This window comes from Rhinopithecus bieti, unplaced genomic scaffold, assembly GCF_001698545.2.
Source record: "Rhinopithecus bieti isolate Rb0 unplaced genomic scaffold, ASM169854v2 scaffold_33066, whole genome shotgun sequence".
Classification (NCBI taxonomy): Eukaryota; Metazoa; Chordata; class Mammalia; order Primates; family Cercopithecidae; genus Rhinopithecus; species Rhinopithecus bieti.
The window spans coordinates 1-25,659 of NW_016814098.1; positions in this window are offsets into that span (position 1 = coordinate 1).

Genomic DNA, 25,659 nt, shown 5'->3' on the forward strand with positions numbered 1-25,659 from the left:
GGAGTGAGAGCGGCTCCGTGGAAGTGGGACCCTCCCGTCCATGTGTGGGATATATTCTCCTGGTGTGCCTGTTTGCTTAAAGCGCAGTATTGGGGTGGGAGTTACCTGATTTTCCAGGTGTTGTGTGTCTCAGTTCCCCTGGCTAGGAAAACGGATTCCCCTCCCCCTTGCGCTTCCAGGTGAGGCGATGCCTCGCCCTGCTTCAGCTCTTGCTGGTCAGGCTGCAGCAGCTGACCAGCACCGATTGTCCGGCACTCCCTATTGAGATGACCCCGGTACCTCAGTTGAAAATGCAGAAATCACCGGTCTTCTGTGTCGCTCGCGCTAGGAGTTGGAGACTGGAGCTGTTCCTATTCGGCCATCTTCAAAACAGTTTCTTTTCAGGGCAGGTCTTATTAAGAAGAACAGAGTGCTCTGCATACTCCAAAATAGTTCCTTTTCTCCTCCCCCTGCCAGAAGCATGAGGGGGGTTTTTCTCTGTCTCCACTTTTGGAACCTGGGAACCAGGTTCCAGTTAGAACCGGAAACCAGAAGTTTGTTCCTGAGGTTTTAGAGCCAAATAATATTCCATTGTATGCCACATTTTGTTTATCCGTTTGCCTATTGACAGGCATTTGGGTTGTTTTCACCTTTTGAATATTCTGAATAATACTGTTATAAACATTCATGTATAAGTTTCTACATGAACATATGTTTTCATTTCTCTTGGGTATATACCTGGTAGTGGAATTGCTAGGTCATATGATGACTCTACATCTAATCATTTAAGGAATTACTGAACTAGTTTTCAAAGTGGCTGCACCATTTTACCTTCCTACCAGCAATGTTTGAGAGAGTTCTAATTTCTACATATCCTCATCAATACTTGTTGTTACCAAACTTTTTGATTCTTAATGTAATTTTAAAAAATATTTTAATTGTGATAAACTACATGCCACATAAGTTTTACCACAGTAACCTTTTTTTTTTTTTTTTGAGATGGAGTCTCACTTTATCACCCAGGCTGGAGTGCAGTGGCACCATCTTGGTTCACTGCAACCTCCACTTCCTGGGCTCAAGTGCTTCTCCTGCTTCACCTGCCTGAGTAGCTGGGATTACAGGCGCATGCTACCACACCTGGCTGATTTTTGTATTTTTAGTAGAGACAGGTTTCACCATGTTGGCCAGGCTGGTCTTGAACTCCTGACCTCAGGTGATCTGCCTGCCTCGGCCTCCCAGAGTGCTGGAATTACAGGCGTGAGCCACTGTGCCCAGCCCATATTAACCATTTTAAAGTGTAGTGTTCAGTAGTGTTAAGTACACTCACACTGTTGTACAACCATTCTCCAGAAATCTTCATCTTACAACTCTAAAACTCTGTACCCATTAAAAAAAAAAAAAGAAAAAAAACACTCCACATTCCCCTGCATCCCCAGCCCCTGGCAACCACCATTTTACTTTCTGTCTGTATGAATTTGACTACTCTAGGTACTTCACATTAGTGGAATCATGCAGCATTTGTCTTTTTGTGAATGACGTTTCACTTAGCATAATGTCTCAAAGTTCATCTATGTTGTAGTATGTATCAGAATTTCCTTCCTTTTTACGGCCATTGAGTGTATATCCTACATTTTGCTCATCCGTTCATCCACCACTGGACAAATAAGTTGCATCTACCTTTTGGCTATTGTGAACAATGTTGCTATGAATATAGCTGTACAAATGTCTCTTGGAGATTCGGCTTTCTTCTTCTTCTTTTTTTTTTTTTTCAAAGACAGGATCTCTCTCTGTTTCCCAGGCTGGAGTGCAGGGGTGCAATTGTAGCATGCTGCAGCGTCAAACTCTTGGGCTCAAGCAATCCTCCTCCCTCAGCCTCCTGAGTAGCTAGGACTTCAGGCATGTGACACCACACCCAGCTAATTCCATTCTTTTGGGTATATTCCCAGAAGTTGAATTGCTGGATCATATGGTAATTACATTTTCTGAGGGACTGCTATACTATTTTCCATAGCAGCTGCACTATTTTGCATTCCCACCAACAGTGCATAGGGTTCCAATTTCTCTACATTCTTGCCAACGTTTTCTGTTTTTTTAATAGTAGCCCTTTTAATCAGTATGAAGTGATATCTCATTGTGGTTTTGACTTGCGTTTCCCTAATGATTAGTGATGTTGAGTTCACCTTCATACTTTGAAGTGCGTGACATTTCAACCATGAAACAAAGTTCAATGAAACTCATCAGGGTCTTTAACAAGTCTAGTCCCTATGTGGGCCAAAATCTCTATGCACATGTGACCTAAATTACATGGCATGGTAACAGGTTTCCTTTAGTGGGTAAGAATATTTTAGCTCTGGGGAGATTTAGAATTAAGTATAGGAAGGATTGCAATAATTAAAATGGAAATAATAATAGTTGGGGGTTAAGAAGAAAGCTGTTAATATTTCTTCTTTTTTTTTTTATTATACTTTAAGTTCTAGCGTACATGTGCACAACGTTGCAGGTTTGTACATATGTATACTCGTGTGCATGTTGGTTGTTGCTGCACCCATTCAAACTCATCTAGGCACCATCAACTCGTCATTACATCAGGTAGTAACTCCCGTGCCATCCTTCCCCCTCCCTACTCCCCATAAATTAGGCCCCAGTGTGTGATGTTCCCCTTTCCCGAGTCCAAGTGATCTCATTGCTTCAATTCCCACCTATGAGTGAGAACATGCGGTGTTTGGTTTTCTGTTCTTGCAATAGTGGCTGAGAATGATGGTTCAGCTGCATCCATGTCCCTACAAAGACACGAATCATCTTTTTTTATGGCCTGCATAGTAATCCTGGTCGTATATGTGCCACATTTTTCTTAAATCTAGTCTGTCCACTGGATGGACATTTGGGTTATTCCAGTCTTTGCTATTGTGAATAGTGGCCGCCAGTAAACATATGGGTACATGTGCTCTTTATAGCAGCATGATTTATAATCTTTGGCGTATATACCCAGTAATGGATTGGCTAGGTGTCATATGAGTATTTCTAGTCTAGATCCTGAGAATGCCATACTGTTTTGCACAATGGTTGAACCAGTTACAATCTACCAAAAAACAGTGTAAAAGTGTTCCATTTCTCCAACATCCTCTCCGCACTTGTTTCCTGACTTTTTAATGATTGCCTTCTTAACTGGTGTGAGCATGGTATTCTCATGTGGTTTTGATTTGCATTTTCTTCTGATGGCAGTGATGACAAGCATTTTTTCATGTGCCTGTCATATTCTTATTATTACAAAATTTGGTTCTTTTGGAAATGACAGTCTTATGACTTCAGTTGAAAATTTCTAATTGTTGTGATTTTGATTAGGGTGACCAATTGTGTCCTGATTTGTCTCAGAATTGTCTTCATTTTAAAATAGAAAGCTCTGTATACCAGGCATCTCCTCAGTTAGGGATGGTTTATCATTTTATTTAGACTTGAGATTTTAAATTGAAATTGTACTAAACTCATATACAATATTGGACCATTTAAGAGAACTTCAGTGTATTTAAGTTTAATGTACAAGATATAAAACAGCTTCTTGAGTATCTGCTGCAGTTTCTATAATATAGATAATTGAAGTACTTAAAAAATATAGAATATATTAAATTTGTAAGCAAAGTTTAAATATTTTAAAGTGTTTAATTAATGAGACCAAACATTATTAAAAGCCCACTTAAAAATAATTATTAACATTTGCTATACTTATATACAGACTAAAGAAATTTGTGAGCTGAACTTAATGGCTATTCATCTGCAAGACAAAAATCCCATTTCATTCTGTGTTGCCACAACCCAAACTTAAGTTTAAGGTTTTCCTTAGTTAAATTAAACACTAATTGTTTAAGCCAAACACAAATTGAGAAACAGTCTTTTGGGAATACTAAGCTACTCTAAAGGACACCAAAAATTGGTATCAACTACAGCTCATGATATTCAAAAATACTTCCATTTATGGAGTCTCAAAAGGACTCAGATTATCCTGGGAACATGGGGTACATTAACAGTTATCAAGCAAATCAATAGAACACATTAATTATTGTAACCATACATATATTTGAAATGAAAACATCATTTTTGAGAGTCTGAAGATCAATTTAAACTGTGTTTTGTTGTTTTGAGGAGACAGCTCACCTTCATTGACTGACATTTTCAGCTAAAAAATGGTCTCAGTACTTTCCTTCTCTTGATGGAGTACTGCCTCCATAATGTCGCTAAAGATTAAACAGGATTAATGTCCATTCTAATAATTTGTAAATATCACTACATTTAAATATTCTAAATTGCTTATACTTAAGCAGGCTTAAAAGGAATGACCTCTTAAGATTCGCAATGGCTTTTTTTTTTTTTTTTTTGCTTTATTTCTCTGACAAAAAATATTTTTGGAAATATAGTTTATGGTGCAAGCTTTACCAAAGTGGTAATTTCAATAGAAAGTCTAAGAAAACATGACGTCCAAAGAACCACCAAGCTATAGTCAACAATACTTATAGGCACTCAGATTCATGCATGTTCTTTGCAGGCTGCGAAAGGCCTGTTATCCCACTTGGGGAAAGCTAGACTTGAATACTGATTTGAAGTATCACAACCAGTGACAATTGCTTCCTAGCTGCTCCACTTTGTTATATGCTTATCTCTGGAGTATGTTCCATCTCAAGCATGGCTCATGGCTACTGGTCTATCCAGATCGAAAGCAAGAGAAAGGCAGCATGTGTCTGCCACTGTAATCTGTGACACCACAGCAGTTTCCCTGGTAGGGATGTACAGAGTAGCCCTGCAGAACTCACAGATTATAACAAACTGCTTCTCTGTTACCCCAGAGGAGACTAAGTGATGATCTGGAAGACAAAAATCCCATCTTATTTTGTTACCAAAACCCAATCTTAAGAATTAAATACTTCTGGGAAAAAACCATAACATTCCAAAAGACAGTTTATTTTAATAGATATGCTATTATATTAAAGACAATTGCAGCCTTCTAATTCATTCTTAGTTTAAATTTATCATGGTTGAAGGAAAAGGCTAGGTTAATAATATGAACGCATTTTATCAATATGAATCTGAAATGTTTTGAAAAGCCTGTTATATAAATTATTAGAAAGGTTAGATTTTCCAAAAGGTTAGTATTTATTTTAGCAAGAATGATTTCTTAAATTATAGTTTTAAAACGTTAATAATTGCCAGTGATTTCAAATAGGCTTCCTTTTATCAAGGAGCTGGGATCTTTTGGTTCACTAGACCTCCTTGATCTTAGGCTGTATAAATTGTTTAGCTTTATTTGGTGCCATAGGGACTCCTTCAAACTTATCAGAAGCCTCAGTTTAATACAGAAAAAGAGAGGCTCAGACATGTCAGTATAATACTGTTAATGTTTTCCACATTTATGATTTCAGGGTCAAAGTCAAACCTCTTATTGTATTAATAATAGCAAAGCAAAAATAGGCTTTGTAGTTGTGAATTCATGGTTTTAAAGAATAATTTCCCTATGTTTTTATTAATTCAAGCCATCCATTGAACCACTCAAGGATTCCATTATGTATTTGAATGATGTATCTCATATTGTATCTTTAACTTTGGAAGACTATGAGAATGGATATGCGTGTGATTCTTTACAGTCATCAACATAGGATATGTCCTTTGTTCAAAAGTTATGTTAATAACATTAAAAGTTATATTTAGTAAAATAAACCTTAGAACTTAGTAGTAAAATAATTAAAAGCCAGTTTTCCTCTACTCATTATTTAAAAGAGCATGGTTTGAGAGATAGTTCACATGCTATGCATTATAAAGCATGGCCATATATTCTGGATTCTGTTACTATCTGATTTGTAGACTCAGCAATAATCAGAATTTTAATAAAAAAGTTCCAAAGAAAACCCAGACAGCCTTCGCTTACCAAGCCCTTTCCTTTTGAGAATGTATTGAATCCATGTTCCATTCAGCACTGATTAGTGGTAAAACTAAACCAAAGCTGTCGGCATATTGCAAAAGGCCTTTGCTTGACCAAAGCTTTTGTTTAAGACAAAGCTGCCATTGATGTCCACCCCAGGTGACAGGGGGTGAGAATGGAGTGACTTGGCAGCTTCTTTTTCTACCTGTGGGTCTTGCCCTTCTGTCTTTCCCACCTGACACCCTTCCCCACCTTAAACTTGATATTGGTGGATGGGAGGCAGGAAGTCACAGTGCAGCTAAAATAAAGATGCTCAAAGCTCCCTCTTCTGTATGGCAGACCTGGATTGTGTGCCTCTCAGACGGGCAAGCTTGTCTTTCCTACCGCCCTAAGAAATATATCCTTACTTAGCCAAACCTATTTCCCCTTCCTGAGGGCCTATGCAGGCAAACACAACACAGCAGTGTTCTATGTTAGACTTTGCACCAGGGTTCACTCAGGGCCTGCTGGTGGCTGTGAGAAGAACCTCTCAACTGGAGTGGTTCATGAGTGAATGGTAAAGCCTAGGTTTCAATTACTTTGGAGAATGGAAAGTTTCTTAACTCTCTTTCCTCATGAACTTCATGGTATCATTTGTCATGTCGTTTTGCCAGCTATGTACTTTTGTACATAGTTTTGTTTGATTTGCAACTCACGAACATCAATCAAAGAAGCTGTTTCATTTTTAAGAAATAGCAAAGAATATCTTGCCTCCTCTTGTTTCATAGGTGAGTTATATGGCATGTGGAAGCTGAGAATTCAAACTCAATTCATGCTCTTTCCTAAAATTAGGAGAACATTTCTGATTATAACTCATTCCCCTATTTACAAGGTCAGACATTTTGACTTGTAAGGAACCAAAGAGATATCATGCTTCTGTGTTTGCCAAATTATGTTCTAGAGATATTGATTGGTACATTGTGGCCAAATAATTTTGGGAACAGTGGGTTAAAGAGAGCTAAAGATGTTTCTTTGCTGAGTCTTAGAGGCAGTATACCAAAGTGGTTAGGAGTGTGGACTCCGGAGACCCCACTGTGATTTAACTTTTGACTCCACCACTGACTAAATGTGTGATCTTGGGCAAGTCACTTAATATCTCTGCACCTCAATTTCCTCATCTGCAAAATGGAGCCAGAAATAGGGCCTATCTCTCAGGGTAGTTGTGAGAATTACTTGCATTGATATATATCTTATATATAAAGCTCTTAGAACAGAGCCTGACACAACAAGATAAGCACCATGTATGCCTTGTATTAGCTATTATTGCTATAATTATTAAATTTCTAAAGGGGAGATAAAGCAGTCAGCCTTTCCCAATCTCACTTATTTGTCCGTCCATCCATCCATCCATCCATCCATCCATCCATCCATCCATCCATCCTCTTCTGCCCAATATAAACAGCCTGAAGTGAGAGAGAGAGAGAGAATTTGAGAAGTAACTAAAAATTGTATCCTCGTTTGTATTATCTATTACCGCTGCCTGCTTTTGTGGGTATTTGCTTATTCACTTTTTCTTGTTTTAAAGAATGGATCAGAACACAATTTGAGGCCAACCCATAGAAAGATTGAAATATGACATTATTTATCAATTAATTCCTGCAGGCTTCCCCAAAGTCCTCTCTCTCACTCGAGAATGGACATTTTGCAAACAGAAATCACAAATATACTAATTTCCTTTATTTATTAACCAAATTTTGTTTGAGTGTCTGCTGCGTGCCAGGGAACTGTTCTGGGCACTGGGGACACAGCAGTGAGTGAAATAGACAAACCCCCCAGGTTTCATGGAGCTTAGATTCTGTCGAGAACCAATAAGCAGCTCTAGAAACCAATAATGAAGCCACAATCAAGTCATCAAATCTGCTACATTTCTCAAGGCTTCTGAATACATAAAAAAAGAACAAATTGCAAAATCAGATTTCCTAAATGTTAGTGTATTTCAAATGATATTTTATAAATTAGTGCTTTAACACAAATAGAATACAGAATATGTAATCTCTTTTAGAAATTATCTCAAAAGTAAAAAAGTTTGAGACCTCAGCTGGGCCATAAGAGGCTCTTGTAGGCCCCCCTGCAACATCTGTACCTACCTACCTTATCCCACCCCAAACTGATGCTGGATTTCAGTCTCGGTTAGAACTCAATGAACTAATCTGCCATTTTTCAGCTAAAATATTGAAGGTTTTTTCCCTCTCAGCCTTTGTTCAGGTTAAACTTCTTAGACATATAGTTTGTTTTTTATCTGGACTAGTTTTTTTTTTTTTTTTTTTTTTTTAGTTTAAGGAGCCTATAAAATAGCATATCAACATTAAAGCCTTACATCAAATCAGAAAAGACATACATGCCATTTTTTAAAATTTTGAAGAGATATGAAGCCATATATGTCTCTGTCTCAGACTAGAATCAAGCACTGAAATAAGACACATGCAATGACTACAGTTCAATTCACTAACGTTTTGTTCCTGACACGCAATTTTGGTACATGATAACATTGAGTAGTTGTTTTATTTTAATTACAAATACAAAATGATACTTAACCAGGCTGGATGTTGGACTCTTAGATAATTTTAAGATAGGGAAATTGTGAATACACAACTATTTAGTGCGTTTGGTTAATAAACTCAGAAGTATATAACTGTTCTAATATTTTAACTTGTGTTTTCTTCTTCTTTTTTTTTTTTTTTTTTGACGGAGTCTCTCTCTTTTGCCCATGCTGGAGTGCAATCTCGGCTCACTGCAACCTCTGCCTCCTGGGTTCAAGCAATACTCCTGCCTCAGCCTCTCGAGTAGCTGGGATTACAGGCATGCACCACCACACCTGGCTAATTTTGTTTTTTCAGTAGAGACAGGGTTTCTCCATGTTGGTCAGCCTGGCCTTGAACTCCCAACCTCAGGTGATCCGCCTGCCTTGACCTCTCAAAGTGCTGGGATTACAGGTGTGAGCCACCACACCTGGCCTGATCCACTGCACCCGGCTGTGTTTGCTTCTTTAGTTACCTGATCAACACTAAGATAAAGCATTTTATATCTTTGGGAAATGCAGAATCTCAGAGTTATAAATTTTTAGATTTAGAACGGGGCTAGAAGACCCTCTCATTGGACCCACTCCTTTTACAAATGGGGAAACATAAGACCAGAGTGGGTGGGGTCAGTTGTCTTTTGATTGAATCACAATTTTTGTCATGAGCAAAATATTTTATTTAGGTCTTACATAAAATAAGATCCTTGTATGCTACTAAGACCTTCTGTATTATGCATCGTATCATCAAAGTGTCAGTGAACCTACCAAGCAGAAGTAATGTTAAGTTTAAAAGTATTAAGTGCTTTAAAACAGTTTGCTTTTGACATATCTTTTGGGTCATTCATTTTAAAAATCAAAACAAAAAAATTCTGTTTTCTTCACTTAACCATTTCTAACTGAATTAAGAAAAAACACAGGAAATAAATGATACTCTTCTTTTTCTTTTTCTGTGTTTGTACCTGGATTTCTAAATCCAGCCATCATTTTCTATGCTCAAATTAAATAAAATGGGAGGCTGGGCAGTTGCCCAGTGTATTAGACCATTCTTGCATTGCTATAAAGAAATACCTGAGGCTAGGCAATTTATAAAGAATAGAAGTTTAATTGACTTATAGTTCTGCAACCTGTACAAGCTTAGCACCAGCATCAGCTTGACTTCCAGGGAGGCCTCAGGGAGCTTTAACTCATGGTGGAAGGTGAAGTGGGAACAAGCACAGCACATGGCAAAAGCAGGAGCAAGAGAGAGAGTTGAGGGGGAGGTACCATACATTTAAACAACCAGATCTCATGAGAACTTACTATCATGAGGACACTACCAAGCCATGAGGGATCTGTCCACGTGACCTAAACACCTCCCACTAGGCCCCACCTACATGGGGGATTACAGTTCAACATGAGATTTGATGGGGACATTCAAACTATATTTTTCTGTCCCTAGCCCTGCTAATCTCATGTCATTCTCACATTGCAAAATACAATCATGGCTTCCCAACAGTCCCTCAAAGTCTTAACTCATTCTAGAATCAACTCAATCAAAAATCCCAAGTCCCCAGTCCAAAGTCCCATCTGGAAATCAGTTCCTTCCACATATGAGCCTGTACAATCAAAACAAGTTATTTACTTCCGAGATACAATGGAGGCATAGGCATTAGGTAAACATTCTCATTCCAGAAAAGATAAATTGGTCAAAAGAAAGGGGCTACTGGCCCTATGCAATTTTGAAACCCAGCAGGGCAGTCATTAAATCTTGAAGCTCCAAAATAATCCCCTTTGACTTCATGTGCCACATCCAGGGCACACTGGTACAAGAGGTAGGCTCCAAGGGCTTGGACACCTCTATAGAATGGTTTTGCAGAGTTTGGCCTCCAAAACAACTCTCATAGGTTGTTGAGTGCCTGCAGCTTTTCCAAGCACAGACTGCAAGCTGCTAGTAGATCTACCATTTTGGTGTCTGGAGGATGGTGGTCTCCTTCCCACAGCTCAACTAGGCAGTGTCCCAGTGGGGACACTGTATGGAGCTTCCAGTCACATATTTCCCCTCTGCACTGCCCTAGTAGAGGTTCTCTATGAGGGCTCTAACCCTGCAACAAGCTTTTGCTTGGGTGCCCAGAGTTTTTCATACATCCTCTGAAATCTAGATGGAGGCTGCCAAGCCTCCTTCACTGTTGCACTCTGCATACCCACAGGCTTAACATCACATGGAAGCCGCCAAAGCTTATGGCTTGCACCCTCTGAAACAGCAGCCTGATCTGTATCAGGGGCCCTTTGAGCTGAGGATGTAACCAGAGTGGGCAGGATGTGGGGAGCATTGTCCCAAGGTTGTGCAGAGCAGTGTGAAGCTGGGGGGAAGGGTGGGGGAGTTGGGTAGGGGTGCAGGTGTGAGGGGGGAGGGTTTCCCTGGGCCTGGACCATGAAACTATTCAGTCTTCCTGGGTTTCTGGTCCTGTGATAGGAGGGACTGCCTCCAAGATCTCTGAAATGCCTTTGAGGTCTTTTCCCCATTGTCTTAGCTATTAGCACATGGCTACTTTTTAGTTGTGCAAATCTCTCTAAAAAGTGGTTGCTCCACAGTCTTCTTGAATCCATCTCCTAAAAAAGCTTTTTCTTTCTTTGCCACATGACCAGTGCACAAATTTTCCCAACTTTTATGTTCTTATTCCTGTTTAAATATAAGTTCCAACCTTAAGTCATTTCTTTGCTCCTACATCTGAATGTATACTGTTAGAAGTAGCCATGTCATATCTTGAATGCTTTGTTGCTTAGAAATGTCTTTGGCCAGATATCCTAAATCATCACTCTGAAGTTCAAACTTCCACAGATCCCAAAGGCATGAATAGAATGCAACCAAGTTCTTTTCTAAGACATAACACAGGTGACCTTTGCTCCAGTTCCCAATAAATTCCTCATTTTCATCTGAGACCTCATCAGCCTGGACTTCACTGTCCAAATCACCATCACCATTTTGGTTACAATCATTTAACCAGTCTCTAAGAAATTCCAAGCTTTATTTCATCTTTTCATCTTTTTCTGAGCCCTCCAAACTCCTCCAAACCTCTGCCTGTTACCCAGTTCCAAAGTCACATTCACATTTTCAGGTATGTTTATAGCAATGCCTCATTCCTTGCTACCACCTTTCTGTATTAGACCATTCTTGCATTGCTATAAATAAATACTTGAGACTGGATAATTTATAAAGAATAGAGGTATAATTGGCTCACAGTTCTGCAGGCTGTACAAGCATGGCACCACATCTGCTTGGCTTCTGCAGAGGCCTCAGGGAACTTTTACTCATGGAAAAAGGCAAAGCAGGAGCAGGTATGTCACATGGCAAAAGCAGGAGCAAGAGAGAGAGAGAGAGAAAGTGTGTGTGTGTGTGTGTGTGTGTGTGTGTGTGTGTGTGTGTGTGTGTTGGGAGTAGGGGAAGGAACCATACACTTAAACAACCAGATCTTGTGAGAACTCTTTCACTGTCATGAGGACAGCACCAAGCCAGGAGAGATTCATCCCAATGACCCAAACACCTCCCACCAGGCCCACCTCCAACACTGGGGATTACAATTCAACATGAGATCTGGCAGGGACATATATTCAAATTAGATCACCCAATCATAAAATACAGTGTTAGAATTTCTTTCTTTCTTTTTTTTTTTTTTTGTTAACAGGTATATTTCCTATCATTATTTCAGTTACTATGTTCGAGTCTTTACTTTTAGAATATGATCTCATGTCTCCAATATTTTGGTGACCTTATATAATTAATATGCAGTTTTATGGAGGAATGTGAAGTTAGGTAGGACGTGGGGACATCGGGGTCCTTTTCTCACAGTGAAACCATGCTTTTGTAAAACTGACTGCTTACTCTCCCTGGGAGACATGAACGTGTTATCCCCGCTTTGTTGGAAAACAAATGTTATATATAGTCTCTGTGGAGTGTGTCAAGGTAAGGGGTTGAAGGAGAAGAAAACATGATGGTGAGAAGGGATGCTGGAATAATTTGAAGCATAAGGGAACAGAAAAAGAGAAGAGAGTCACCAAGGAAAGAAAGGAAGCATCAGCTACATGTACTCCTGACAAGTGGGTTTGTGGCATGTCAATGCCTGAGCCTCTCATCTTTGTTTGTAAAATCATTCAACTTTGGGATACTTCAAACCAATGTTTCCAAAAGTGAGTGGCTTTTAGGTGGCAAATAATTTTCTAAATATAAATATGTCTCAGCCAGGAGCAGTGGCTCAAGCCTGTAATCCCAGCTACTCGGGAGGATGAGGCAGGAGAATCACTTGAACCAGGAGGCGGAGGTTGCAGTGAGCTGAGGTTGCACCACGGCACTCCAGCCTAAATAACAAAGCAAGACTTGTCTCAAAAAATAAAACATAAAAAAACAGGCCAGGCATGGTGGCTCACACCTGTAATCCCAGCACTTTGGGAGGCCAAGGTGGGTGGATCACCTGAGGTCAGGAGTTCAAAACCAGCCTGGCCAACATGGTGAAACCCCTAGTCTACTAAAAATACAAAAATAAGCCGGGTGTAGTGGCTCATGCATGTAATCCCAGCTACTTGTGAGGCTGAGGCGGGAGAATCGCTGGAACCTGGGAGGCAGAGGTTGCAGTGAGCTGAGATCACGCCACTGGGCTCCAGCCTGGGCAATGGAGCAAGACTCCATCTCAAAAATAAAATAAAATTAAAAAACAAACAAATAAATCTGTATACACATAATACATACTGTTTCAGAAAAATATATATTATATATACATGTAATAATCATACATATAATATGCATACATTATATATTCATATTTCATAATATATAATATATACATAATATATAAATGTATTTTAAAATAAACATGTAAATATATATGTAACCAGCACATCTATGTATGATAGTGAAAGAAACTTCCCCTTAACAAAATAAATAAATTATGATTTTTTTAAAGTCAAGTTTGCTGACAAGGATTAACTAACTTATAGGTAGTGATGCTTGAATATGTCTAAAATCATGAAGATCATATGTGAATGACAAATTTAGGAAATATATCTCCAAAAAGACGTTCTGTTTGTAGGTTTATCTTTCAGCTTTTACCGGTGTAAGGTAGTGATCCTGAAAAGGACGAGGATGAATTCTTGCCAGAACTGACTTTTTCGAAGTGCATGTGCTCCCTGCTTACCTCCCCACTGACACATTCTGACAGGTCTCTATATTCCCTTCCCTGCTCCCTCTGACTGTGCATAGTGTGGATGCAGAGGAAACGGCTGAGAACAACTAACTCCAGTAAGGCATTCCTGGTTCATTCAGGTCCAAAGAAGGGAGGGGGAAACAGCCACAACAAAGCAGCCCCCAAGACACATGCATCACACACACACAGAAACACACACACATGCTCACACTCACACAGTTTCTTTATCCACTATATTGCAGGCCATTCAATATAGCAGAAAAAAATTTCTTGAGACAAAACTGTCTACTTGGAGACATTTTTGTTCAGTTGATTAATTCTGTAATTTTACATTTTTTGAACATGGAAGCCAAGGATATAGTTCATAATATTTTCAGTCTAGGAACAGCTGAATGAAGTAACAATCTTTTAAGAAGGGTCCTCAAAGCGAAGCAGGTTCATTTTCTAGAAGAACAAAATCCTTCTGGGCATTTTTGTGTGTTCCGTGCAAGACTGAGATAAGTCAAAGAGGGACTTGACAGATGTGATTGTCATAGTGTACTGGGACCAAATTACTCTGGGTATCAAGAATTGAATGTTAAAATAAAATTGGAAAGTTATTTCTTTCCATGCTGTCCCCTTGTCTGAATTTCCAAAGCATTTGTTTTGTAAAATCCTAAGTGGAAACAGATTTTGGTGCCATAATTTCAAACAAACCATCTCTTTTTGAACTCTGCAGCCTGGAACACAATAGCATATCAAGTTCACAAAATTTCAGTTAAACCACGTTCAAGCTATAAAAGTGACCCCCCCCCCGAAAAAAACTCTTAATTTTTCCTACATCTCATTTCTTTTTCTCACAGTACTTTAAGGAAGCTCAGCTTTGCTGTCTCTTTGGTAAGAGGTGCTGCTGTGGAGACATACACTGTTGCCCAATGGCTGAATCTATTCATAATTTAGTTTAAGTTATCTTTTCCTTTTTGTAGAGTCATTTTGACCACCTTTGCCATTTTGTGAGGCACGAAGTAGGCATTAGTGAGTGACTGAACACTCAAAGAAATAAGCTTTTGGATTAAAATTGGGATGCATTAACTATCATTCACATAAGAGCTGTCTTATCAACCTGTTTTTACAACTTGCTCTGAGATAGAAAAAAAAAAGATAGAAAAGTATTATTGTTCTGAGTCCTGCATTTTCCCTAAACTAGTGTGCTTAAAGCAGTTAAATACTACCATATTGCTTTTTAAAGTCATTTAAAAATATTCTAAGTTCAATAATCCATTGAAAATTCAAATGTCATTATCATTATCTATTTATTTGGATACATATGGCTGTCTTTGTTTAATTAACTTGTTGAAAGTAGTACCAATAAATACTTTTAGTACCAATAAAAATATTAAAATAACCTGAATAAATGACCAGAATAAATAAAATGACTTGAAAGTAGCTCAGAATAATTGCAAAGAGAAGCGAGAGAAGCCAGAATAATTCCTCTTCAATCAGGTACCCAAATGTTTTATTATTGTACAAATGACTTATACATATATTATAGTAGCCTAAACGTTTTCAAAAATATTGACATCCTTTAGGGCAAAAAGGTGTAAATCTCTAAGAGGTAGAGTAGAAAACATGATTTATTCTGTTTTCCTAGCATTGCTAGTTTCCAGGTGTTCACCTTTTGATCCAGCTACAGGCAATGATTTTCTGAAGTGGTTTCTGATGGTGTCTGACATCATTTATAGTACTCTTGAACAATCTTGTAATGTGCTAAACTACACCAAATTAAGTGAGTTAGTGGCCAAAAAAGAGTCCAATAGACCCATGGGTATCATGAGTGTTTTGCTACTTGCTGCCTCTTGTATTCACTGCTCAGAGGAAAGAAGTGAAGTTTTTTTGATCCTCTGATATCTCAAGTGGTGGATTTGGTGGAGAGCTATAGAGAATCTGGGACAAGTAGGAATGGATTGAACAGCCTTAAGCATGTGGAAGTTTACAAGTTGCCAGACTGTGTCCTTTGTAATCATTCATTTATTTATTCGTTCAGTCAGTCAATCACCAAATATCCATTGAAGTGCTGCTTTCTGTAACATATGGCAAAATACGTTGTGTGGGAAATAAAGATGAGAGAGATCATGATCTTGAGCTAAAAGAGTTTATAGTGAGAAAGAGAGATGGCATAGAGAAATGAGTTGACATGAAGGCACAATCATGTGTCAACATATAAAGCAATAGCATGTATATGTTCAGAGGCGGGAGAGATTCCTTCCAGCTGGAGTGATCAAGAAAATACTCATTCATATGCCCATTGGTTTATCACATATACATAGTCAGGGACTATGATAAGCACTGAATACAGAACAGTGAAGGAGAGGGTAAGCAGGCAGTTAAAATATATTCATCTGATCATTCAAACAATATATATTGAGGGTATATTGAAGGTCTACTGCACGACAAGCTTTGTTCCAGGCTCTGGGGTTTGTTTGATGAATAGGCAAAGCACTTTCTCTCACAGATCTTACATTCTAGTAGGGAAGATAATCAACAAACAAGTAAATACATCATAATGCAATTTTAGATCATTAATGCTGCAAAGAAAATAAATTGGGTTAGCAGGGTAGATGATGAAAAGACATGGAAGGCTATTTTAGATTGGATGGCTAGGGAAAGGCTCTGGAAGGGAAAGATCTAACTGGTGAGAGAAGTTGGCCAGAGAAGACCCGGATGCCATGGCAAGTGCCAGTGAGAGGGAGGAGCATGGGGATGTTGAGGAACAGATAGGCAGCCCAAGAGGTGACTAAAAGGGAGGTAGTGGAGGGGAAGCTGAACAGTGGCTGGGGCCAGATCATTTGGGGCCCGTGAGTCCATAGTCCAAGAACTTGGGAAGCTACTGGAAGGTTTTAATCAGGAATGTGATGGGATCTGAGTTTAAGAGTTGGCTGGAATTGTTCAAGAATGGAAGAAGCAGAGAAACTACTTAGCATGTTGAAGCAACAGTCTAGAAGAAAGATGAGGAGTAGCTTGGACTTGTGTAGTAATGGTGGATTGGATGAGGAGTAATCAGGCTTTGGGTAACTTTTTTAAATAGAGAGGATAAAGCTGATTCATGGGATATGAAGTGGGAGAAAAAGAGAGGAACCAAGATAACTCCTATGGTTTTAGGCCTGAGGAACTGTGTGGATTTTTGCACACTTGACTGAAATGAGGAAGACCCGGAAGAAAATGGCTTGGGAGAGGAAATTAAAAACTCTGTTTGAGCATTATATTGGTTTCCTAGGGCTAATGTAACAAATTACTATGACCTTGGTAGATTAAAACAATAGAAATTTATTCTCTCACAGTTCTAGGAGCCAGAAATCCAGGTGTCATCAGGGCCACACTCCCTCTGAAGGCTCTAGGGGAGAATCCGTCCTTGCCTCTTTCAACTTCTAGTGGCTCCAGACATTCCTTAGTTTGTAGCTACACAGCTCTAATCTCTGCCTCCATCTTTACATGGCCTTTTCCTTTGTATCTATGTCTTCTCTTCTGTCTCTTTTAAGGACATTTGTCATTAGATTTAGGGCCCACCTGGATAAACTAGGATGATTAATCTAGAGATCCCTAACTTAATTACACCTGCTATGACATATTTTTCCAAGTAAGTTAATGGTCATATTAACTTTATGCATGGCATTAGGGTTAGGACATGAACATATCATTTGGAGGCTACCAACTCAATCCACTACTGGCATAGCAAGTCCAAGAGGCCTTGTAAAAGACCAGGAGTCACCTATAAAGGAGGCAGGAGAAAATTAAGACAGCATTGTGGTCCTAGAAGCCACAGGATTTCAAGGCAGAATTTGTGACTGACAGTGTCAGATGTTGCTGAGAAGTCCAGGAACATGAGAATAGTAGACTCATCACGGGGTGTGATAATCTGGTGGCCTTGACATGTGTGGTGTCACTGGAATGGTGGGGCTGAAAGGCTTAGCAGCATGGATTACAGATAGAATACGCGGTAAAGTAGGAGAGAGTGCCAGAAAGGGCATCTCAATCAAGGAGTACAGCATGCTATGAGAGAAGATGGGCAGCCAAGATTTGGGTGGGGAGGGGGCAAAAAAGATTTCAGGAGAACTGACATCTGAATTGAGACCTGAAGGGTGAATCCCATTTAGCCAGCAGCCAGTCCAAGAAAAACAAAATAGAAAGAGAGTTTTTTAGATAGCTAGACTATAAGGAGCCACCAACAGGTTTTACGTAAGACAAAGATGTAAACAAATTTGCATTTCAGAAACATGACTCTGGTCGATGAGTAGTGAATGAATTAGTGACTAAAGGTAAGTAGCATGGGGTGTGTTGCTCCAATCCAAGCAATACCTGGTGGCAGCCTTTACTGAGAAAGAGGTGATAAACAGAGGTGATATTAATAATATTAAGCAATCAGTGCTCTAGAGTCACTGGCCAATCAAAATGGATGCTGGCTCCAACAACTGTAAATGTACTGGCACAGGACGGCAGAATATAATCTGCTTGTATACTTAGGAAGGAATGAATAGGTCTTAGAGCAATTGAGAGGTTATAGTTGACAAGATTTGTTTATGGATAGCTTTATTACTTGGGAGCTCAGCAGGATAAGTAGGTCTGCCGAGAGAAGGTGGGCAAAGTTTCAAGTTCAGTTTGGGTCAAGCTGAATTCAAGGAGTGGTCCAGGCTAGGTATGGTGGCTCATGCCTGTAATCCCAGCACTTGGGGAGGCCAAAGCAGGCAGATCACTTGAGCCTAATGTTGGCAACATGGCAAGATCCCGTCTTTACAAAACATTTAAAAATTAACTGGGTGTAATGGCACACGATTGCAGTCCTAGTTACTTGGGAAGCTGAGGTGGGGGGTCACCAGAGCCTGGGAGGTCCAGGCTGCAGTGAGCCATGACTGCACCACTGCACTCCGGAAGCCTGGGCAACAGAATGAGACCCTGTCTCAAAAAAGGGGGTGTTCCAGACCTATAAATGCAAATATCCGCTAGGCTTTGGAGAGGGCTGGGCTGGCAATACGGATTCGGGCATCATCAACATGTGGACAGGTAATGAAAGCCCAGAGAGGGAACGAGTGCACCAGAGGAAAACCAGAGTCAGCAGTAAAGAAGGCTAGGGATAGAAACACCAGCCCTTGATGCATGAGCAGAGGATGAAGAGGCTTCAAAGAAGTGAGAAAAGGAGGGCAGAGAAGAAGGACAGAAGCCAGGAGAACTCAATGTCAAAGAAGCAAATGGACAAAGTGTACCAGGAAGAAGGAAATAGTCAGAGGAGTCTTGTGCCACAAAGAGATCTAGAAAGAGACGGAAGGGAAGATTCTTTGGGCAGAGCAGCAACAACATCATTGATGAGTTTGGCAAGAGCAGTTTCAGTGTGATGGTGGAGGTAGATGGCAGACAGCAAGGAGGTGACAGGGAGAGGTAAGAATATAGAAACAGTGAAGTTAGAAGTTCTTTCAAGGTAAGAAGGGTATGGGAAATAAAGTATTAGCTGGAAGGGAATGTGGAGATGGGGAAGACCTGAGCATGTTGAAATGCTTCCTGTGCTCATGGATTCCACATCTTTTGTTCATAAATTGGGAAGGCAGTCTCTATCAGGTTCTCTGGTGGCTTCGGGATGGAAAAAACTCGACAGAGAAGGACGTATTGAATACCTAGGTGGAAAAGTGAATACTGAAGAGGCTGAAGATTCTGAGAAGCTGGGAGAGGGCAGGATAACCCTTAGACCTGTATGAAGAAAACTGCCTCCTCCCTTGAAACCAAAGGGAAAAGCAAAGGATGATTGCCAAGGTAGATTTGAAGGTTATGTGGCAGAAGTTGATGGGGTTATTATCTTGTGTTTTATATTCTCATAGCCATTTGGAGGAGGAGTGAGACTAGGTGGATGAATCAGCTTTCAGCTCCCATCACTACAGAACTATTCTTGTCAAGGTCACCATGACCTCCAATGTTGCTGATGGTCCTCATCTTATTAGCAGCATTGGATGCAATTGATTGTTTCCTGTTCCTTAAAACACCACTTCTGTAGCTTTATCAGATATATTTCGTACATTACTTCAAATGATCTGGGCCCCACTTCTTACTCCAGCCATTGCTCTAGGGAAACTGTTACATATAGGGTTCAGTTAGCTTTACCCATGCACAGGCTAACCATGTCTTCCTTCTCTTGCTTCCTGTCCTGGGTTTCCAGGCCACCCTCTTCCTTAGCTACCTAGTGTGGTGCAATGGGTCAATGAAAATGGGAGGTCATGAGAGGAAGGGGAGAGGACATGATGGCAGAGATGGATCTTCAACAGGGGAAGAATAACACAGACTTCCTCTCACCTAGGCTTATCTAGCTACTGCCATTTAAAGTTGATATTATTCATCTCTTTCCAATAGAATAGAAGCTCCATGAGGGTAGGACTTTTTATGTCTTGTTCATCACCCACCATCTAGAACTGTACCTTGCATATAGTATACTTTCAATAAATATTTGTTGAATGAATAAATGATAGAATTAATCATGTGATTTGTTTATGCAGCCATGAATATCATCAAAAGGGCAATCTGGATGGAAGAAACAGCTTAAGCAAAGAGTGGAAGACAAGCATTTTCAGGTTATATGTCAAGGGCAAGGATTAGTTGTCCCATGTAGAATAATTTTCTTACAAAACTACTTTTTATACAGAACTTTTGATATACTTCATTGTATAACAGTTCACTGTCTGAATGTTTTCAAACAAAAGTGAGTAGAATAAAACCTGGAGAAATTATATCTGGCACATACCAAAACTGTTGTCCAACTGCCAATAACAAAGATTGCAAGGCTTCTAAAACAACTCTTTCCACTTTCTGACTGAAAAGATAATGTAGGATGAATAAATCAGACAAAGTAGCCTACTACTTAGAGAAGTGTATCTTTTACCTATAGCACCCAGATTAACTAATATTTCCCTAAACAACCAAACTTTTCCTCTCTTCATATTGCCTGGGCTAACAATTTCTTAGGATACTAATTATTGGACTTTAACAAGGATAATATAAATGTTTTTTTAAGGCAGTTGTTTTTAAAATAAAAGAGAAAATCCAAGCTTCTCTAACTTCTAAGCTGTTTTCCAGAAGCCCCTAGTTGTATTTATTTTTGCTCAGGGACTACCTCAGCTTCAGTTTGGTTCAGAAGTGCAAAGTCAGCTTACGTGCCCCTCAGAGCTACGTTTCTGTAAAAAATGGAACACATTGCCTCCAGCTCCCTCATTGGACACGAGGAAGACTCTATGCACTCTAGGCTGGGTGGCGCCCCTTGAGTCTGAGAACTTATTGGTCATCTTGGAGGAGGATGTGACTGCCTACTTGCGTGGCGATGCCTCTGATAAGGGAGTACTTCCAAACTGCCCTCTCTCTTCCCTCGTCCCTCCCCTACATGATGCTTCTCTATCTAACTCAGTGGTAGATCAATTAATTCGTGAAGGTGCCTGGGGATATTGACCGTGCCTCTCAAGGAGGGAAGTACATATAGGTGTTGACGAGAGTTCATTAATCCTAGGGCTAATCTGGTACCTTCCAATGGACAAATTGGAGTGGAAGCTCCCAAGGCCTTCAGCAACCTAGTTGAGTTAGAGGTTGTAGAAAAAAGAAAAGAACAAGGATGATGGATAAACTTTTAGTATTTCTGCAATAGTAAGATGCACGTTGCATCATTTTTAGGGCATTTAACAGAAATTATTATAGCAGTAGCATATCTGTGTCCACCACACAAGTTCTTATGTACATTTAGTTCAAAAGGAAAATTTATTGCACTTTAAAGTGCTTCTTGGCTGGCATAGTTCTCTTTACTTTCTCTAAGGCCCTAAAGAACACAGGGATCTTCTTTTTGCAGTAAGGAATTGAGTGTATGGATCACTCAGTTTGAATGCCAATCTGAGTGAGTCAAACATCCAGCATTTCTGTTCCCCTGACCCCATATCTGGAAAATTGCCTCCATTATTCATTTAGTTTCTTTCTGTAGCTAGAGCACTTCTATATATTTTCACTTGGTTATATAAACGACTTTGGAAGTATACAAGTAATTTTTCAAGGCAAACTGTCCGCTTTTGTTGCAAAGGACCTTCCGGGGAAAGCGCATAGCTCCCACTTCTTCCTGCCAGAGGTTTTTTAACAGGCAGCTCCAAGATCTTTGTCATTTATGTCAACCTAATTTTGTTGATAACTTTGGTTTGACTGAGAGATGGATACCTCACTTTTTCTGCTGTTCCATTCCTATATCCTACAAACTGAAGGCTTCTCTGAAACAATAAGATCTGCAGAGTATTTTGTTTATAATTCAAATGGACAAGTTGAAAATGTCACTGGTTACTGGGCTACTTAGTGTTAGTTTTATTGTTAGGCATGGAGAAAAGGCTTTTATATGGAACTTTTGTATAGAAAGAAATGAGAATGTCTTAGTTTTATACACACACACATACACACACACACACAGAAACACTCATGCTCGTTTTAAAGTACTAATGCCAGAAGTGATTTAGGGGTTCCTTAGTACAATCTATTAATTTTGCAAAGGGGAAACTGAATCCAACAGAACTTAATTAGTTGCCCAATACTATAGAACTAATTGGTCATAAAGTCAGAATTAGGACCTAGACCTCCTGAAAGTTTTTTTTTCCTTGCTATATAGTCTCAAATCTATGAACAGTGGAAATAGAAATCATGACCTCAGATGACATGAGGTTTACTAATTCATTGATTAGCCTTCTTATAAATTTATTGGATCAATAAAGACACAGATATGCATTCCAATAATTGTTCCTCTCTGTCCATCTCTGGTTTTGGATGTATCTAAGTAAATGTCCTCTGCATCAATCAGATTGTGGCTCTCATTGTTTCTTGGGTAATAGTGATACCAATATGCCTTGTTTACCATGTAATACATAGATATCTGAAAAGACTTCTCTTATGGATTTTTTTGTAAGAAAACAATAAGGACTTTTTTATACAGTAACAGTTAACCTGGCTCTGTTTTCAAACAAAATGACATATTACTATCATTTCCACTTAACCATATCATCCAAGTATTCAATTTTCTTTGCAGAATAGAGCACATTTACATCCATTTTGATCATATAAACAAACACGTCAGTAATTCTGAATGTAACCATGCTCAGATTTCCTCAGTCAGATAGAGAGCTGATAAGTGTTTAATGGCTAGAGAATAATAGGCGAAGGAAAGGGAGGGAGACCATCCTCAAAACTCGGATATAAACCAGAGGGAGAGAGAACAGGTGCCAAAAATCTAAAGGAGAGTGCCTGGGTGCACAGAAACTATCATTCTTGTGCAAACATCAGGTTGGATTTGTTTATCAAAAGTAGAAGAGAAGGGCCATTCTAATTCAGGGAATATCCTACTCTTCAGAAGCTTCACCTCACATCATAGAATACACGGGGATTATGAATTTAAAGATCATGGTAGCTCTTCTCTGATGGTGTTAGTTTTGTTCATACTAGGCCATCTTTGTGATTGCTGGGAACTTTCCAGAAAATATAGTATTTAGGAATTTTGGTAGGTCTTATCTGTATTCTCATGAAAGAGCAGATTATGGTTATTTCTTTAAGCATGTATGCTACATCCTTTTAAAAATAAACCAAGGGATTTCCTGTTATGCAAAACATATATATTAAAAAACGAGGGAAAGTCGTGTCTCCAGTTAATATGTTTTTCCACTCATACTTCTTGTAATTTTTTCCTAGTCATTTATTACTTTATTTATATGTGGATTAATTCCAAACAAACTGCCTACCATAAAACTATGCCCTTCTTTAGAAACAAGTCTCCATTATATGAAAAACAAAACATATAATCAAAAACATAATAAAATATAATAAAGGAAAAGACTGATATGGAATAAAATTTTGGAACTAGATTTGGAGATAGTTATATCAAAAAATCTAAAACATATTTCACCACGACTCCTTTTCTAACTTTGTAAATGAAGAGGTGTAGTCCACATATCATTAATTTTTCTGAAAGATATTTCTTGTTCTAATGTTTTATGTACCTTTTGCTTTTCCCCACAAGTGAAAGATGTTGATTCGTTCATAGTGTGGGGCCCAGAAATCTGCATTTTTAAACAAGTGCCCTGGACATTTCTAAAACTTGCTAAAGTTTGAGAGACACTATCCAAGGGAAATTTCTCCCTAGCTCTTTTTCTCAGAAGAAAAGTAAAACCAAAGTAAAAATCAGCTGTACCACTAAGTTTCAAATGATCTTCTCCTAAAAAGAAGAAAAGGCCTATATTCAGGCACAAGAAAAGTATATTCTCTTTTATCCATGAGGAAAACAGCTAGTGGTTGAAAATCAACACTTCAGACCTTTTGTCTACATAAAGCCAGCTGCCCGTTTGTTTTACTGATGTCTTCAATGATTTCACTTATGTTTTTCTACGACATTCACTGAATTAGCTAAGTAGACACAGATCCAGTGCTTTATGAATATGGTTTGGAGACTCTCTACTGAATCACCACTCTTAGCTTCACTGACATAGTCTCTTGGTAGACCAGAAGGTGTATCTTATCTGGAAAGACTGCTATATCTACAACCACAAAAAGCATTATTTATCTGAACACGAAATTCTGACTTCCTTGCCATTTTAGGGAGTCACTTTAAAACATTTTCAATATTTGCTATTTTGTAGCAACAAATCCATCAGAAGGAGGTCAAGTGATGGCCTTTATCTGTTCCCAGTGTCTTACCCTTAGGTCCGCAGGGCACCCCCTGGACAGCAGCATCAGGAACCAGGTATAAAGCACAAGCACTGCTGGTTCTCATGGTAGAGGAATCACTTCCAGACTGGGCCTTCCCATGGGCTTCCCTGAGCTTCCTGGACCTAAATCATAGTCCTTCTTTTTCTCTTTTTCCCTTTGGACTTGATAACTGCAGTCCCATTCATTTAATCTCCAACTTAGAAATCCAGAGAATGTGAGCCCTGGGATTTACTTTCAGACACCCTAGGGTCTATAACTTTGGCCACTTAGGTTGCTGCAGCCTGTCCCCAGAGAGGCAGTTAGAATGGAACAGTGACTCAAACAACACCAACAATAACAGCAGCAGCAGCAGAAGCAGAAGCAACAAAAGTAGAACTAAGAATAATTTATAGCATGCTTACTATGTGCCAGGCACTAAGTGCTTACCCATATTAACTCACTTAATTCTTATAACAACCAGATGAGGTAGATTTTCTTATTATCCCCATTCTACAAGTGAGGCACAAGCAGGTTAAGAAACCTGCCCAAGGTTAAACAGTGAGAAACGGAGCAAAGATTTGAACACTAGGAGTATTGCTTGGGAGTCCATGCTGTTACTCATTTCTTTATGCTGCCATAATCTAATATAAATTTGAATAACAATAGATGCACCTTATATTTGTATAGCTATACACATTAATTTACATGATCTTCATAAGAACTATGAAATGGCTATGATTATCCTGATTTTTAAAATGATACTATACAGGCATNCATTTCTAAAACTTGCTAAAGTTTGAGAGACACTATCCAAGGGAAATTTCTCCCTAGCTCTTTTTCTCAGAAGAAAAGTAAAACCAAAGTAAAATCAGCTGTACCACTAAGTTTCAAATGATCTTCTCCTAAAAGAAGAAAAGGCCTATATTCAGGCACAAGAAAAGTATATTCTCTTTTATCCATGAGGAAAACAGCTAGTGGTTGAAAATCAACACTTCAGACCTTTTGTCTACATAAAGCCAGCTGCCCGTTTGTTTTACTGATGTCTTCAATGATTTCACTTATGTTTTCTACGACATTCACTGAATTAGCTAAGTAGACACAGATCCAGTGCTTTATGAATATGGTTTGGAGACTCTCTACTGAATCACCACTCTTAGCTTCACTGACATAGTCTCTTGGTAGACCAGAAGGTGTATCTTATCTGGAAAGACTGCTATATCTACAACCACAAAAGCATTATTTATCTGAACACGAAATTCTGACTTCCTTGCCATTTTAGGGAGTCACTTTAAAACATTTTCAATATTTGCTATTTTGTAGCAACAAATCCATCAGAAGGAGGT